General features: G+C 36.3%; 1 pseudogene; it reads left to right on the forward strand.

Annotated features, from left to right (window-relative positions):
- LOC109678584 (butyrophilin-like protein 8) overlaps positions 1–18834 on the forward strand; it is a 32592-nt pseudogene that overhangs the window by 13456 nt on the left and 302 nt on the right.

Raw genomic sequence — 18834 nt, forward strand, 5'->3', positions numbered from 1 at the left:
GTCCTTATGGAAGAGGTAGGGTGGTTGGTGGGTTTACTTAATCTTATCACATAACAAGGGGTATTCTAAGCAGGTGCTTATGTTAATTTTTGGTTTCTGATTGTATGTATTAGATGAAACCAATTTTCCCGAGATCCTAAGAAAGAGCACTTAGCCTGGGAGGTCAAGGATACAATGATTTCTATTGAAAGCTGTTGAAAAATGGAGGAGAGGAAGGGGTAAGAGAAAGTAATGGAAGGGGTTGAACAGAGCAAAGCAAAGTACACTCACAGCATGGATACACTGTGAAACCCCTTTGAATACTGAGTTGAAATTAGTAATGAAAAACATGACATAAATAAGTATATTGTGGCAAGTGCTTGTGGGAGGGGGCTAGAGAAAAAATAAATAATGGAGAGGAGGGGTTTAATTTGATAAAAGCCTGAAATATACACACATGAAATACCAAGACAAAACCCCCTTGGACTATCAATATACACCTATTTATAAATGAAGGGCAGAAGGGAAAAATAAATCTTTTCGGAGGGGTGGATGCCAGTGTGAGGGGGTGGGCACAAGGAAAGGATGAATGAGTGTGTATATGATGGATTCATATTATATCCATATATTAAAATAGAAGAATGAATTGTTCTAAAAGGAGGGGGAGGAAGAGTGAGAACGATGGAGGGGGTAAATCCAACTAAGATATACTTTAAACACAGTCACAACTATCATAGTGTTATATGCTAATACAATCTTAAACCAAAAAAGGAGGAAAGATACATTTTTGGGCATCCTTAGTTCAAGGTCAGGAGGCACATGTTCGGTAGGTTAAAATGGGAGACAGGAGCATTTTGGGGCTTGCTCAGTTGTGTCATAAAGTTTTAGATGAAAAAAAAGGAAAGGACGTTTTGAAGATGATTCAAATACTAATCCCATCTGGAAATACACTCAAAGACAGGCACAGAAAAAATGCTTACTCTGGACACTGTGGTGCAATCAAATTGACACACAGAGAGCACAATTGTTAGAGAAGTCAGAGCACTGTCAGCCTGTGGACTTGAGGAAGAGCTGACCAACCTGATGACCTTGCCAGGACTCCTTGGGAAACAAAGCAAGTGTCTGCATGCATAAAGCAGCTATGTATCTCTGACCTGACCTACCCTAATGAACCTCTCCCTTTCTTTTTCTTTCTTTTTTTAAAATTGTTGCCTTTATTTTGCAAGTAGGAAATCTAAGACATTTCATGATAAAAGCAATTCATTGTGCAACAAATGATCTAGTTAAAGATCTTGAAATAGAATTGGTGTCCTATCATTTCTCATTTTTAATGAAAAAATGATATTCCTTTTTAATATCAGTGAAAAAACTAACCATATTTGGCATAATGTAAACTAGCCTCATGAATTTAATAATTGCTACTTCAGAGCATAAAAGCTTGTGAGTTTTGTATGGCTTCACATTTCTTTAACTATTTCCTTAACAATTATTATCTAAAATAATTGGACAGCATAATGAATGCCATTTATTTTTAAAAAGCTGTATTTTAATCATTAAGTTAAAGATATAGCAAGAAAACAATGGCATTATCACTTGACCACCCATAGCTAATCAACTCTGAATGAAGAGGAATGATGAAATCAGTTCCCCTCAGCTGCTGGAATTGCTTTTATTCTAGGGACTTCTTTTCTTATCTTTCTGCTTGGCCAGCATTGACTACTTTTTACTAAAAATTTCTGAGACACAGAAATAAACCTCTGTACTTTAGAGCCCTGACGTCTGACCTTGGTGAGCTTTCCTTGATCTGTGTACCTTGGGCCTTCACCTTCCATTTCCTTGTTGTCCAGAGGCTCTTTGGGGCCATTTGGGGTGAAACCATTTTACTGCTCATCTGATAAGGAATTTTAGAAATCTTCTTCTAGGCTTCTCTGAGTATTTGGGGTCATTTGAGAATTTTGTCCTAGCAATTGGCAGGGAAGGAATGTAAGATAACAGAAAACCCAGGGTGTTTGTGTTGGAGACCTCTGTTGTAAACCGCTTAAGAATGAAAAGCACTAAGTTCATCTTGCCTCTTAGGGAGACTTCTAGTGACTTGTCTACTAAAAAAAGAAGAAAAAGACAATATCTGAGAGTGCACTCAAATTAATGTAGTGTTTTTGTGTGTCATTGTGTAGATTTTGTATGTGTCTATTATTGTCCTTTTTAGAAAGACTGAGAGAAGCTTTAACCAAACTTACTAGAATGACCTCTTACTCCTATGAGGGACAATTAGTACTGAAATACAAGTTCATAACCCAATATGCTCTGGATATCTGGAAGAAACTTTAAGATTCCATTAGGACCTGAAAATAGACAGTTTTTTAAAAAATGGCTACAGAAATATTTTATAACATGAATGAGTAACAAGCTTCTGAGAGAGAATGCCATAAAAAATATGGCAGCCCTAGAGGCCACTCTGAGAGAGGCTAATATAAATTGGCACTCCCCCGCTCCCAACAGGAGGAGATGATCCAGTACAGTCTACTTTAAATGTGGTCCAGAAGGACGTTTCCAGTGAAAATGTACCTGGACAAAAGAACCCCCAAAGCCTTGTCACATTTACAGGGCAGTCCACTGGAGGTCTGGCTGCTCCCAGTGATGAAGGTCTCTGGGTCTAAACTCCTCACAACGGCTCAGCAACAGGGTTGAAGGGACACAAGACATTGTCATTTACCTCCCATTCTTTGAACTGACATCTCTGAACTGGAACCTTAGGTGATTTTAAATTTGGAGGAAATGCCTTTAAATTTCCTCCTCAACACAGGAGCTAGTTATACAGTCATTCACTCAAACCCTGGATTCCTCTCTATCCACCAAGTAATTATAAAGGGTGTATCAGGAAAGCCTCTAACCAGATACTTCTCTCTGCCTCTCAGTTGTGAATGGGATGACTTCCTTTTGACACACACCTTATTAATCAAGCCAAAAATCCCAATTCCGCTGTTGGGGAGAGACATTCTGGCTCATATGCACACTACTATTCCCACAGCACCAGGGCAATTATTGTGTCTACGCTTAATGGAGATAGATGAGGGTTCAGAAGTATGGACCACTCAAAGTGAAATAGGCTGAACAATTGATGCCACCCCTGCTAAAATCCACTTTAAAGACCCTACAGCTTTCTCCACCAGTGACAAACTGTTCTAAGGCAAAAGCAACTGTTCTAAAGCAAAGCAAGGATTACAAACTAGCAGCTATCAATCTACTATACTGTTTCTATGAATGGCAGATGCTTTCAGTAGACATTATACATTTTTCTTAATGTTTTAATGATTAAATTTCCTTTTCAGCTTTTCAGTTTGAGATTAAAATGGAGCCTAAAATAAATACCTTTATCTACTGGGGACCCTTAGATAGGCCTCTGTGAGAAGACCCTGACTACTGTCCCCTACCAGTGCCCCTTTCTAGCTCAAAGCAACCAAAGAGTGGTCATTGTCCTTTTTCTATAAAGGCAGTTAGAGTTACTTTTTCAGAGGGGGCAATGAGACAGAAAGACCCTTGGAACCCTCCATTATGACCTCCCTGTGACTTTAAAGAGTGGAAAGAAGGAAAAGCAGAACTGACCAGAATAAGGACAGTATGAGGATTAGGGCATGGCCAGTCAGAACATTGCAGGCACAGCCAACCAGAATGCTGCTTCCTATACACTCAGTTAGCATAGAGATTGAGCAATGCCCCGGAAAAAATGAACAAACACCTGACACCACATCACTTTTCTGGCACCCTATCTTCAGATTTCTCCCAGACCTGGAGGCTCTACTATTTCCGACTTTTTTATCTCAGTAAACTCTCCCACTTTGCTCACCCTTGTTGTCCATGAAGTTTATTCTTTGGCTTCATGAATACTAATCCTCCCTCTGGCTAATCACCTAAGCAAGCAAGGTTGAGTGGGGGATTTCAGACCTACACAAATCTTCCATATCAATACCAGCCTTTTTTTTAAAAAAAAGGTAAGTAAATTAAGACTTCCATTAAAAAAGAAACTCATTGTGCAACATATCACTTAGTCAAAATTCTTGAAATAGAATTGGTGTCTTATCTGTCATTTACCTTTAATTAGTAAATGAATATTCCTTTTTAATAGAAGTGAAAAATTGCCATATTAAGCATAATGAAAATAAACTTCACTAATTCGGTAATTGTCACTTAAGAGCATAAAAGTTAGTGAGTTTTGTATGACCTCACATTTCTCTAAATAGCTCTTTAAATTATTAACTAAAATAATTGGAAAACCTAATAATGAAAGCCAATTTGGTTTTAACCCAAACTTGTACTTTAATCATCAAGCTAATGACATAGCAAGAAAACAATGACATTACCACTTGAAGATTGACTTAGTTTACTGATGACAATAATCGCGCACTCTTAAGTTAATTCCAGCAGAAAGTCTAAGAAATTCATTGATCAAACAAGCACATAAGAGAGAGTGCTAATGCACAGGACAGCTAGAAGAACGGCAAATGAACCTCTCATCTAAACTTCAAGCTAATAAAACAATAGAGAAGAGGGAGCCATTGTGAAAAATTTTAAAAGATCATTAATAAGATTGTTGATACTTTATGGATTTTATACTTGTACAGCTTAAAGAATAAAGTAAACAAGAGAGTTTCAAAATATGCTTGAATTAAGAAATACTACATTGTAACATTTATTGGCAGTTCAGGTGTGTACACCTGAACTGTTTTATAACTAAATTTTTCATCCGTCCCTGCTGTGTCTGGTTTCCAAAACATGAAATCATATCACTGGAACACATCCATGGCACTTGTGCTCATGCTCATTGTCAGTCTCTCAGGCAGGTGCCAGGTAAGCTATCCAGGACAACCTCTTTTTGTCCATTTTGAGTTCTTTACTTGATACTGCAGAACAATGGGGTAGATGCATTTTTTGTTGTTTATATTTCTCTGGCTTCTCTTAGTTCAAGCCTGGAATTTACCAATGCCTGGGGCTGTGGGAGGCATGGGGCAGTGGGAAGGATTTAGGCACTGTAGACACCATTAAAGTATCTGAAAAATGCTATGTGTAGAGTGTTGAAAAGAGGTCACTGTAGTGGGAACCCACCAGGTACTTGGAGTTGAACAAATTAGATCTTGTCAATGATGAAGTCTAAGAGTTTAAGCAAGAAGGTTCTCTAGAATACCTAGCTTTCTAATTTGGGTGCCATGGTAGAAGAAAACACTTGAGGAAAAGTGACAATGGTTAAACTGGGCATGCTTAGATAGAAACTCTTGTGATATGTAACCTGCAGGTAGGAAAGACGTCTAGAATTTGACTCAATGTGTCTTATTTGGGGCAGAAATCCAGTCTTCTTTCTCTTCCCTGTCACCATTCAAAATAAAATCTACTTGATGAAATACTAAGTAGTTGATTAAAAAAAAAGAGGAGTTAGAGTAGCCACAGGACTCTGGGCAGTCAGTGTTCAGCTGTATAAGGTTCAGCTGAGTCTACCCTTCCCTCTATGCAGGATCCATCCATTGACTGTCTACCTGTGTCTCTTTTACTAAATAAGAGTAAGAAAATGGGAACAAAGGCATTCAAAACTTAATTTACATAACAATAGTGTAATTACAATCCACAATAACCCATTACATATTTTATGAATAACTATAAAAAAGGACCCAGAGTCTCCAAACACAAGGTAATTTTACAGAGAGGAATATTAATTATTCTGATGTACAGCCTAATTGTCACATGGTACCCCATAAAGATATACAATTAAAATTCTAAAAATTAATTTTAAAACACATGCTGATTGATTAGCCTATGCTAATTATGTAAAATAATGGATTTCATTATGACATTTTCATACTTGCACATAACATACTTTGATCATATTCACTTCCTTTATTACCAATTTTCTCCCACTCTCCCTCTTCCTTTTCCCTTTCTACATTAAAAATTCTCCCCATTTTGCTTTCATGTTCTTTTCCTCTCTAAGTTCCACATATGAGAGAAAAACATGATATTTGCCTTTTTGATTCTGTTACTTCTTTTAACATTATATCTCCAGTTCCATTTTCCTGCAAAAAATATAACTTCATTCTTTATGAGTAAACCCAAATATATTGTGAATATACATCACATTTTCTTTATCTATTAACCTGTTGGTGGGCTTCAATTAAAAAATTTGGTGTAAATGTTGGGGATGTGGTTTGAGTGTGAGAATGCTTGCCTGTCAGGCTTGGAACTGAGTTCTACACCCCAAGAAAACCAAAAATAATAATAATGCTATAACAATTTATAGGTTTTCACAACAAAATCTACATGTTACTCTTAAGGGTGCCTCTCATTTACCTTCATTCTCACCCATTTTCTAATGAGCTTCTCTGCTTCCTTGCTGTTTTCAGTTCAGGCACTGCATAGAAACGACCACATTTCCACATTGTGGCTCAGAACTTTTCAAAGTGTTAGTTTGCTTGTTATGACATGGAGCTAGTATCACATTCCCAACAGGAAAGTTAGAGAATTACATGACTTTGTAACACAAAACTCCCTCGGTTCAGTGTTCAACATCAGTGTTTTTCAGAGCTCCTCAGTTAAAGAAACAGTAAAAGACTTGAGAATGCTGCCACAGTCAAGAGAAATGTCAAGTGCAGCAAGGGCAGCCCAGCATAAATTAGTCAACAAATCCTGGTGAATTAAAAAGAGAAAAATGTCTCAAGTCAAAGAGATTGTGCGCATAGAAGTTGACAGGTATGGGCCCACACCACGTGTGATGTCTCCAAAGCAGATGCAATGACAAGGGCTGATCTGCAGGCAGTTTGTTTAGGAGGTGATTCTGAGAAACCAAATGAAAGGGTGGGAGCATGAAGCCTCAAGCAATGGAGGATGTGCTGAAAGGCAAGCTACTACTGACAGCAACTGGGACTCAGGCCCACTGGGGACTTTCTGAGGAACCTTTAGAGGACTCATTTAGACAGCAGCTCAGCATCATCTACAGCCTCTCATTATAATAAATGTGCCCTCAAGGTTGTTAAAATCTCAGGACTTGTGAACTTTTCTACCCCTGGAATCAATATGTTCCAAATAGGAGAGGATGCCCTCAGCAGAGTGAGGGGAGAGGCGAGTTTCCTAGGATGAATCTGTTAGCAGGTATGAGGCTTGTCCATCCCAGTTCAGGGAAATCAGAGGCTGAGTGCATATTAAGAGTCAGGACTCAGCCTCCTCTATTTCAGGTTAGTTGGGAGAGACCACCCTACAAGGCCAACGTTGATCTAATAAGTTGATTTTGATGCTTTAAAAATGTGTGAAATACATTCCAGAAAGATATATAAAATGTTTAAATTAGAAATAATTGGTGGTAAAATAAAAAATTTCACTTATTTTGTATTCACATATAAAATCTGTCTTGCTTCCTGTTCATATGCACCACCTACACTTAGATGCATAAATTAGTCAATAAATACTTGAGAATTAAAATGAGAAAAATGTCTCAAGTCAAAGAGATTGTGTACAAAGAAGTTGAAGGCTGTGGGCCCCCACCATATGTGAGCTCTCTAAAAAGGAATTTATTACAGAGCAGTAAGTATAATTTAAATCAGGAAACTTGCTAAAATGATCAACAAACAAATGAGCAAGTGAAAAAGGAAAACGGCACTCACTGTTCACACTTGTAGCCCTTGTTTGTGAAACTCATACTCTGTGTTGCATATGGGATCAATGATGAGCAAAACAGACCCTGTCCACATGGAGATGAAAGATGTGCAGGGAAACTCTCAGAAAACAAATCATCATCACTCTTGACACCAGATGATGAGGAAAGTTTAAAACTGGAGATGATATACAAGATGTGTCAAGAAAATATGGGCAAAACGAAGGTAAGGCATGTCAGTAAAGGATTAAATCAAGCACTATTAGACAAAAATAACGAACTAGAAAGCTCTTATTACACACGTGTAAAAGTGCATGCTATAGGAAGTTTATGTCACAGTTTGAAAGCACCAAAAGAAATATTTCTGAAATAAATATTGGAAAATTTCCTTGACATAGTGTATAGTACAGCTTTCAGATGTTGACAGACCAAGTAAACAACAAAACAAGGAAGCATCAATGCATGTTTGACTTACAGTCAGAGTAGGATGTACATTATATACATTCTCCTTGTATCTATAAAATATTTACAAAACATACTCACATTTGAAGGAAACTAATTGCCCAAAACTGGAGATTTATGGTCATACCAAACCTCATTGCATCATTAGAAGAGGGATGGTTGTTAGTTTTAAGTAAAGATGGAAAATGGGCTGTTGTGAATTTTAATGAGGCAGATATTAGGAGGAAGAGAATGTGGGAACAGAATCTCCTCTAGTCAGTGGGTCTGCATTTGCAAACTGCCTTCATTCATCTGCATGACAGTTTTACTGAAGCATAGTTTTTCATCTTGAAAATGGGAATATTAATATGATACACGTCTAGGGAGATCTTTGAGGACTAAGTGAGGTAGCTCGTGTGGATATGTTCTGTCAAGTGTAAAGACATACTCTGGTACAAGTTCTGCAGTGTGGTAAGGAGATCAAGATTAGTGTTCTACCCCTTACATGTCACCTCCTCCCCCAGTCCTGCACAGGACACACTGACATGGGTTTTGCTCAGTTACCATTTGTGTTTCTTTCCACAGGACAGTGGCAGGTAAATGGACCAGAGAAGCCCATCAGGGTCTCTCTGGGAGAGGATGTAGTGTTCTCCTGCTTCCTGTCTCCTGAGACAAATGCTGAGGCCATGGAAGTGCAGTTCTTCAAAGATCACTTCTCTGACATAGTTCACCTCTATCAGGATGGGGAAGACAAGGAATATATGTAGATGCCAGCCTATCAAGTGAGAACAGAGCTGGTGAAGGACTTCATTGTGGATGGGCGTGTGTTCCTGAGGCTGCAGAAAGTCACTCCCTCAGATGCTGGCCTGTATGGGTGCTGGTTCAGCTCCCAGAGTCATGAGCAGGAGGCCATCTGGGAACTGCAGGTAACAAGTCAGTTGCTGATTTCAGAAAACTCATACCTTCCTTGTCTTGTAGAATCATCCTGGAATTTATAAACAGTTTTCAGAAAGAGATGATTTCTATATCATTCCCTTAGCAGACAGTATACTTTGTGAGCCCTTTCTTATGTCTTGTATGTAGAGATCTATCATTTTATCATGTGTGTAAATTCATGTACCTACCACATCACATCATTGAACAAATTTTCACCACAGTTTCTCTCTCTGGTGCCCTTTTATAGTCACACCCTCCTCAATCACCACCATCCTCTACCCCACAAATCAGTAATCTGCTCATCAGTGTAATTTTGACAGTTCAAGAATGTTATTAATGATGGAGTCATACTGCATGTGACCTCTTGAGACTGGCTTCTTCATTCAGCTTAGTGACTTTGAGATCCATCAAAATTGTTGCTTATATCAATACTTCACCCTTTAGATGCTGAATACAATCATGAGTAGGATTTTCCGTGAACATAAATTTTCATTTTTCTCAGAAAAATGGCCAAGTGTGAATTACTGGGAAGTATGATAAGTGTATGTTTAAGATTTTTTCCTTTTAATTCAAAGCATATCTTTGCAACTTTGAGATTACAGAACAAAATACTATAGGCTGTGTGGTTAGTAAAGAACAGAAATTTTATTTCTCACAGTCTAAAAGTTGAAAATGCAAGATTATGGTGCAGTAAGGTTGGATTATGGTGCGAACCCTTATTTCAGGTTGCAACCTATGGACTTTCCATTGTAATTTTATAAGGCACTAAGTCCCTGGAATCCCCATTTATGAATGTTCCAACCTCATGACCTAGTTAACTTCCAATGTTATAATTTTAAGCTTTCCATTATATTTTAGATGTCCTTCATATTTTTCCCTCATTTAATTGCTCTGGCTGAAACTTCCAGTGTTCTCTTGCACAGAAATTTCAAAAAGTGTTCATCATTATCAATATCCTGATTTAGAGGGAAAATTTTAGCTCTTTCCCATTGAGCATGATGTTCACTGTGGGTTTGACACATATGGCCCGAATTATGTTAAGAAACATTCCTTCTCTTCCTAGTTTGTTGAGTATTTTTAAGATGACAATGTATTGAATATTATCAAATGACTTCTTTTGCACCAGATAAGATAACCACTTGTTTTTCTTCCTTTTTTCTGTTAATGTGCTGTATTATCTTACATTGAATCATGAGTAGGTATTGAAGTTTGAAAAATACTTATAATGCATAAAATGATTGTATACATTTTATTCTTTAGTTTTGTGATATGTTGGATTATATAAATTGATTTTTGAATGTTGCATCACCTTTCATACCTAGAGTAACTCCCAATTGGTTATGTTACATAATTTTTATATGGACTGCTTAAATTGATTTATTAATATTTTTCAAAGACTTTGCCTTCCAAAATGAATCTGCAAGCATTTTCTTCTCTTCTACTTGTTAGGAAATATTGTGTAAATTTGTCAATAGCTGTTCTTTATTTTACCTCTTATTGTCTTTGAGTGTTATGAGTTTTCTTTGTTTTGAAAACTGTTTTTTAGTTTTAGACAGTATTGGGGTTTAAACTCAAGACTTCAAGACTGCCTCAAGACTCTACCATCTGAGCAATGTCCTGAACACATAACTGTTCTTTAAATGTTTTCTTGTCCTTGCCACTGAAACAATCTTGAAATTTAAAAATCTTTAAAATGACATTTCAAGTTATAAATCAGACATTTTCAGTGGTTATACAACTATTGAGATTACATGTGTCAACATGACTAAGTTTTGGTGGTTTGTGGTTTTCAAGGAATTAGTGTATTTCTTCCAAGTTGTCAAATATATGAGTATAAAATCTTTCCTAGTATATCTTATTATACTTTCAATGACTGCATGATCTGTAGTGAAGTTTCCTGTTTTATTTCTGACATTTGCAATGTTTATAGTCTTGTTTTCATCTTTGTCACTTTTCCTAGAGGCTTACCAATCTTACTGATTTTAAGAAGAACCATATTTTTCTACTTACTTTCTTATTTTTACCCTATTTGAAATTTTGTTGATTTCTGCTTTTATATTTATTAGTTTCTTTCCTCTATTATTATCCCTGTGTCTCTCTACCTCCACTGTATTATTCAAGAGCTTTCAGTGTGTTCACTGTGCCATCTTTATACATTGGAGCAGTACATTTGGATATTATTCACTATCATTCTCTTTTCCTCTCCCACATCCCTAAGTTCTGCAAACAGTTCCACTATATATATATATATATGCATATATATGATCAAATATTTATTTGTGTACAAATTTATCTTTGTCTTTCATGTCTAAATTCAACATTTGAGGGAGAACATTCAACATTTGTGCTTCTGAACCTGGTTTATTTTGTTAATATGAGGATCCTCAGTTCTATCTATTTACCTGCAAAAGTCACACTTTCATTCTTCTTTATATCTGAATACTGCATTATATATATATATATATATATATACTGGAGTTTGAACTCAGGGCTTCACATTTGCTAAGCGAGAGTTCCACTTCTTGAATCATATATCCATCCCCTATGCCATGTTTTTGAGCATATCACTTTGTACAGTTTTCTTAGCAGTTTCTCTGAATATTATGGTACATAAAATTTATCACAATTTATTGATACTGACTTTATCAATATTTTACTTTGTGTTAATGTGGAAGCCTTACTTTTTCTTGATTCCTTTATGTTCTCTACCTTTGAATTAATGTTGTATTGACAATTTCTTATATATACATTCAGTATCACATCAGATATACATACATTCAGTATCAGATTCATCAAAATCATAAGAAATTCAAGGTGATCTATTGTATGTACCTTTATTTTTCTTGCTTTCATTGGTTTTTATTCCTTAAGGATATTCTAAAATTCCTTTCTTTTTCATTTCCTTTCAATTTGAGAAATTTCCTTTAGTCTCCTTTAAGGCTTGTTTGATTGAAACAAATTCTCTTTTTCTCCAACAGGTGAATGTCCTGACAGTTCTCTTCTTTCAGCAGTTTAAAAATATTGGGCTGTTTTTTTTTTAGGCCTCCAAGATTTCTGTCATTCCATAGGAAATTTCTTTACATATAATTCAGTTTCTTTCTGGTTGCTTTCCAGACTTTTTCCTTATCTTTAGTTTTTCATAGTAGAACTATACTAAGTCCAGGTGTGAATTAATTTTGATTTTTCTTATTCAGTATTCACTTAGCTTTTTTGAGCTGTAGTTTATGCATTTTCACCAAATTAAAAATTTGTCAGGCACAATTTCAATAATTGCTTTTTTTTTTTTTTTTTTTTTTTTTTTAGAATTCTTCATTGTATGTTCTGTCCTCTGGGATTCTGATGATATAATGTTGAATACTTTGATATTTCCCTACAGTCCCCTGAGGGCATATTTTTAAAGATGTTTTGATTCCTTGTTGTTAAAATTCAGTAAATTTTATTGCTCTATATTCAAGTTCACAGATTATTTCCTCTATCAGATCTACTTTACCATGGATCCCAATCAGCACATTTTAATTTGTTATTTTATTTTTTAGTTATAGAATATCATGATTTTTATTTTAATATTTATGTAAGCTCTTCTAAATTTTCATATTTCAAGAGCTATTATAATCATCAATACATTTATCTACTAATATAATAATTATAATTATGATTACTATTTAATAATTACAATAATAATAATTCTTAGTATGTTTTGTACTCAGGACCTAGTGTTTGCTAGGCAATTGCTCTACCACTGAAGCCATGTCTTCAGCCCTTTTAGCTTTCACTTGTTTTTCAGATAGAGTCTCATGCTTTTGCCTAGGATAGCCAAGGACCAAAATCCTACATCCACCCCCAAATAGCTGGGACTGCATGCATGCACCACCACACCTGGTCTATAATCGTTTACTGAAGCATTTTTGTTGTTACTTAAACTCTTTGTCAGATAATTTCTGGCATTGGAATAATTTTGTTTTGGTATCAGTTTATTGTGTATTCTCAATGAAGTTGATATTTTTCTGGTTTTTAGAACAATGGATGATATCTTTTGAAAGGTGGACATTTTAGATATTATGTCATGATACACTGGATTTATTATTATTATTATTGTTATACTGGGTGGGGGGTGCATAGGGGTATTTGCAAAATACGCTAGATCTTATTTAAAGCTTTTATTTAATCAGCAAATGACTGTTTTAGGTTTAGTACTTAGATTCTGATCTTTCCTTTTATCAGATGTGGTTCAAAGACAATTTTTTTGTTACTTGTTTATACATTTATTCATATGTGTATACATTGTTTGGGCCGTTTCTTCTCCCTGCCCCCCGCCCCCACCCCAGCCCCCCTCACTTCCTGGCAGCACGTGTTTTACCCTCCTCTCCAATTTTGTTGAAGATAAAACATAAGAGATAATAAGAAATAAATAGAGTTTTTGCTAGTTTGAGATAAACATAGCTATACAGAGAGATTCCTAGCATTGCTTTCATGCACATGTGTATTACAACCCACATTGGTTCATCTCTACTAGACCTCTTCACTACTTCCTGGTCATCTTCCCATAGTGGCCTCGGCCAGTTTAAGATTACTGTATGAGCTCCTCTACAGTGGGCACATCAAACACTTTCAAGCTTTATGTTTCCTTTCCTTACCCTGTTCCTCCCATGTGTGTGTGTGTGTGTGTGTGTGTGTGTGCTCTCCCCTTAGTTTGTGACCATATCCAATAATATTTCTGCATTTGTTTTATGTCTGTAATCTGCAAATGAGAGAGAACATGTGATTTTTTTGGCCTTCTGAGCCTGATTAACTTTGCTTAAGATGATGTTTTCCAATTCCATTCATTTGCTTGCAAATGAGAAAACTTCATGCTTCTTTGTGGCTGAGTAAAATTCCATTGTGTATAGATATCACATTTTCTTAATTCATTTGTTGGTAGTGGGGCACTTGGCTGTTTCCATAAGTTGGCTATTGTGAATAGTGCTGCAATAAACATGGGTGTGCAGGTGCCTCTGGAGTAACCTGAGTCACATTCCTTAGGGTGTATCCTCAGGAGTGGGATTGCTGGATCATATGGCAGATCTATGTTCAGATTTTTAAGAAGCCTCCATATTGTTTTCCAGGGTGGTTGCACTAGCTTGCATTCCCACAAGCAGTGTATGAGTGGTCCTTTTTCCCAGAAGCCTTGCCAATATGTGTGTTGGAGGTGTTTTTATTTATTTATTTATTCACATGTGCATACATTATTTGGGTCATTTCTCCCCCTTCCCCCCCCAACTCTCTCCCCCCTCCCCTTTGCTTCAAGGCAGAACCTGTTCGTCCCTTATCTCTAATTTTGTTGAAGAAAAGACATAAGCATAATAAGAAAGACAAAGCATTTTTGCTAGTTGAGTTAAGGATAACTGCACAGAGAGATTCCTAGCATTGATCCATGTACAAATATGTTACAACCCAAGTTGATTCATCTCTAACTGATCTTTATACTGGTTCCTAATCCCCTTCTCGTGTTGACCTCTGTTGCTTTAAGGTGTCTGTATTAGTTCCTTTGGAGTGGGGACATCAAACACTTTCATGTTTGGGTGTTTTTGATGATAGCTATGCTAACAGGAATGAGGTGGAATCTTAGTGCAGTTTTCATTTGCATTTCCTTTAAGGTCAGGGATAGTGAGCATTTTTTCAAGTGTTTTTTGGCCATTTAGATATCTTCCTTAGAAAAAGTTCTGTATAGTTCAGTTGCCCACTTCTTTATTGGTTCATTGATTTTTGGGGAGCTTAGTTTTCAGAGCTCTCTGTATATTCTGGTTATCAGAACTTTCTGTGATGTATAGCTAGCAAATATTTTCTCCCACTCTGTGGGTGGTATCCTCAATTTAGAGACTATTTCTTTTGTTGTACAGAAGCTTTTAAATTCTATGTAGTCCCACTTTTTTCCATCTTTTCTCTTAGTTTCTGGGCTGCTGGAGTCTATTGAGGAAGTCCTTTCCTATATCCATTGCTTCCAGAGTATTCCCTGATCTTTCCTGTACTAACTTCAGAGTTTCAGGTATGATATTAAGGTCTTTAATCAATTTTGAGTTGATACCAGTATGGGGTGATAGGCATGGATCTAATTTCAGTTTTCTGCAGGCAGATAACCACTTTTCCCAGTGACATTTATTGAAGATGCTGTCTATTCTCCATCGTATGTTTTTGGTGCCTTTGTCAAAAATAAGGTGGGCATAGCTGTGTGAATTCATATCCGGGTCCTGCTTGTGTTCCACTGGTCTTCATATCTGTTTCTGTGCCATTACCATGCTGTTTTTGCTGCTATGGCTCTGTAATATAATTTGATGTTGGATATTGTGATACCTCCAGCATTGCTCTTTTTGCTGAATATTGCCTTGGATATTTGTGGTCTCTTGTGTTTCCAAATGAACTTTAGAGTAGATTTTTCAATCTCTGTGATGAAAGTCATTGGGATTTTGATGGAAATTGCATTAAACATGTAGATTGCTTTTGGTACTCTAGCCATTTTTACTATGTTGATTCTACCAATCCATGAGCATGGGAGATCTTTCCACCTTCTGTAGTCCTCCTCAATCTCTTTCTTCAGAGGTTTGTAGTTCTCCTTATAGAGGTCATTCATATCTTTTGTTAAGTTTATTCCTAAGTATTTGATTTTTTTGAAGCTATTGTAAATGGAATTGTTTTCTATATTCTTTCTCAATTTGTTCATTGTTAGTGTGTAGAAAGGCTACTTACTTTTGTAAGTTGATTTTGTATCCTGCTACATTGCTGAAGCTGTTTATGGTGTGTAGGATTTTTTGGGTAGAGTTTATTGGGTCTTTGAGGTATAGGATCATGTAAAGACAATTTTTAAACAGCTTTTGTTGTTTCCATATACTTGGATAATTTGCAAAGCCTGGGATTCTTACTGAGTACTTCTATTGCTGCCCTTAGAAATAGGATCTGCTACTCCAGGTGAGACTTCCTGTATCTCTAGGTGAGTCCTGTTGGGGAGAAGTGAGACTGCCTGAGACAACTCTTGTGTAGGGAGCAGATAATAAGCTCTCAGTTGCAGTATTGTTCCTTCCATCCTTGGACACCTGCCATTCACCTTCCTCTTTCCCTTCTCATAGTTGCCCTATGGTTGCCCTTTGTGTTATTTCCAGGGTTTACAATTTTACTTAAATGATCAGAGAGAGGAGTCTACACTGTGTTAAATGGACCCCTTCCTTACAATCTACATGACTCCTTCATCCATTCCTTCTATTAACATTTACAAGACTGTGTGAATTGTGCAAGTCATAGGGAATTGCCTAAAATGGCAAACTTCTGTCTGGTGCGGGGAGATGGATAATAACAAATAATCAAATAGGTTTTAATTCTATAACGAGTGCTATCCTTAATGTCCAAATAAGAAATGGAAGTTAAGCTAAACCCTCACTGTATTTAACTAGTCCTTTGAATTAAACTCCTAAACAATTCCTGTGCCCATCTCTCCTTTCTAATAGTCTTCCACATCTCTTGCCCTTTTCATCTCTCATCTGAGTGAGACAATGACATGGCTGGCTGGCCATCCTTCTCTTTAGGAATCCCTGAAACCTATTTCATGATGCTTCAGAGTAGCTCTCTAAGATAATGATCAAGTCATAACTACCACCTGATGGAAATGAGTCAATAGGCCTATAGTAGTGCTTAAAAGGTATGCTCCACATTCCTTGGGTCAGTGCATTCATTCCATGCTTTAGTATGATTCTGTGCTAGCCTCAGATATCATTTCAAATCCTTCTCTTCCTGCACACTTCAGTCAAGAAATACAAAATGCTAATAAGTATTTCTTGAAAACACTTTAGCATATTCACTGTTGATTCCATGGTGAATACTTGCTACTTTCCTGGAATGCTTCTCTATCTCTTCTTCTTTTCCATCTAGAGAACAACATATATGTGATACAGCAGGGTACAAATGTCACCTCAAAGATACTATGATGTACTCTAATAGTCATTCATTTGCTTCATGTGTGCAAGAGAGAGAAAAACAAATAGAGGCTAAGTTGTTTTGTGGATGGCTTGATGAACCTGGTTTATGACACCTGTGGCCTTGGGATAGGACCATTGTTTTCACTCTTTCTCTGTTTATTCTGCAGAGATGGGCTCAACTCCTCTCATTTCCATTGTGGGATATGTTGGAGGAGGCATCCAGCTACTCTGTCAGTCCTCTGTTTGGTTATCCCAGCCCATAGTGAAGTGGAAAGGACCAGAAGGACTTGAATTACCTGCAGACTCCAAAGTGAAGAAAGATGTACATGGTCTGTTTGATGTGGAGACTTCCCTGACAGTTCAAGATTTGGGGATCATACCATGTTCCATGCAACTCATTGACCAGAGTCCAGAAGTGAAATCTAGAATATTGATAGGAAGTGAGTAGAAAGAGGCAGATACATGTAGCACTTTTGAGGAAAAAAGTCTTCGACTCAGGATTGTTTAGTATTGTTTAGACAGTTGTCTAAACTCAATCCTAAGTTTTGAAAGTCAAAGTAAATGAGGTGTAAAAAGAAAATCATAGACATTCGATTAGTTGGAAACAGAATGGCTTACCACTCTTAGGATTCGATTTACATATTTTCTTCACCATAAGTTCCCATGGGAGCTGTTTGGTATGGAAACTAGCAGAAAAGTGGGTGGGGGGGATGAAAGAAGAGGGTGATGGGTGGGAATATGATCTAAATATATTATGTGCATGTATGAAAATATAACAAAGAAATCAATTAAAATGGTTTTTAAAAGGAGAGAGAGGAATGAGAAAGAGTAAGACACAAAGTTAACAGAGGTGGTGAATATGATCAAAGTACATTATACACATGTATACAGATACACAGTGAACACTTTTTATAATTAATATACACTAAAAATATCACTCCATGGGACATGTCTCCAAACTTAATATGTACAAAACTTAATAAAACTAAATTTAACTTAAAAATATATTACTTACTTGTTTTTATAAAAAGTCATTAGTCTATAAAACAGAATAGAATAAAAACATAATTTGAGGAATGATTTTGAAAGTAATAGAACAATTAACGCTAACTGAACTATTTCAGTAATTACAATCAATGTGGAAAAGCTTAGTTTGCCCTTTAAAACACAAAATTGTCAGAGTGGATGAAAATTACTAATTGTTTCATTCATAAGAGAAATGGTAAAACATTTGAATTATTTATTGAATCATAAAATGAAAATAAATATTTGAGACAAATATTATTCAAAGAAAAACCATAAGAGATATGTTAGTGCCACAAAAAATTTTAAGAAAAATTTCTATAAATAGAATTATTTCATAAATATAAAAAGTTAATTCACCAGGGAAATGTAAACATTTTAATTGTAAGTTAATCTCAGATATTTAACACATATAAAACAAACATCCATGGAAATAGAAGGAAAATTGGCAAATTTTGTGTTCCAAAAGTGATTAGGAAAACATAAAGTTAGTAAAGTGTTGACAATTTGAATTGCATATGAATCAGCCTTAACTAATAATCATTAAAAGACTGTACCTCAAAAAAGTTTTTTGCACTGTTGAGGATCAAACCCTGAGCCCTGTGTATGCTAAGCATCCACTGTACCGTGGAGTACACCCCAAGGCCCCAAAACATTAAAGCCCAGAGGGAACATTTACAAAATTTCACCAGGTATAGGCACATAAAATAGTTTTCAGAGGCTGGTGGAGTGGCTCAAGTGGTAGAGTGCCTGCCTAGAAAGTGTGAGGTCTGGAGTTCAAACCTTAGTACTACCAAAACAATGATTTTCACCAATTTTCCTGTATATACTGACATTGAGACGGTGCTCTCTAATTACAATTAGTAAAAATAAGTTAAATTGCAA

This window comes from Castor canadensis, chromosome 16 (genome assembly GCF_047511655.1).
Source record: "Castor canadensis chromosome 16, mCasCan1.hap1v2, whole genome shotgun sequence".
NCBI lineage: Eukaryota > Metazoa > Chordata > Mammalia > Rodentia > Castoridae > Castor > Castor canadensis.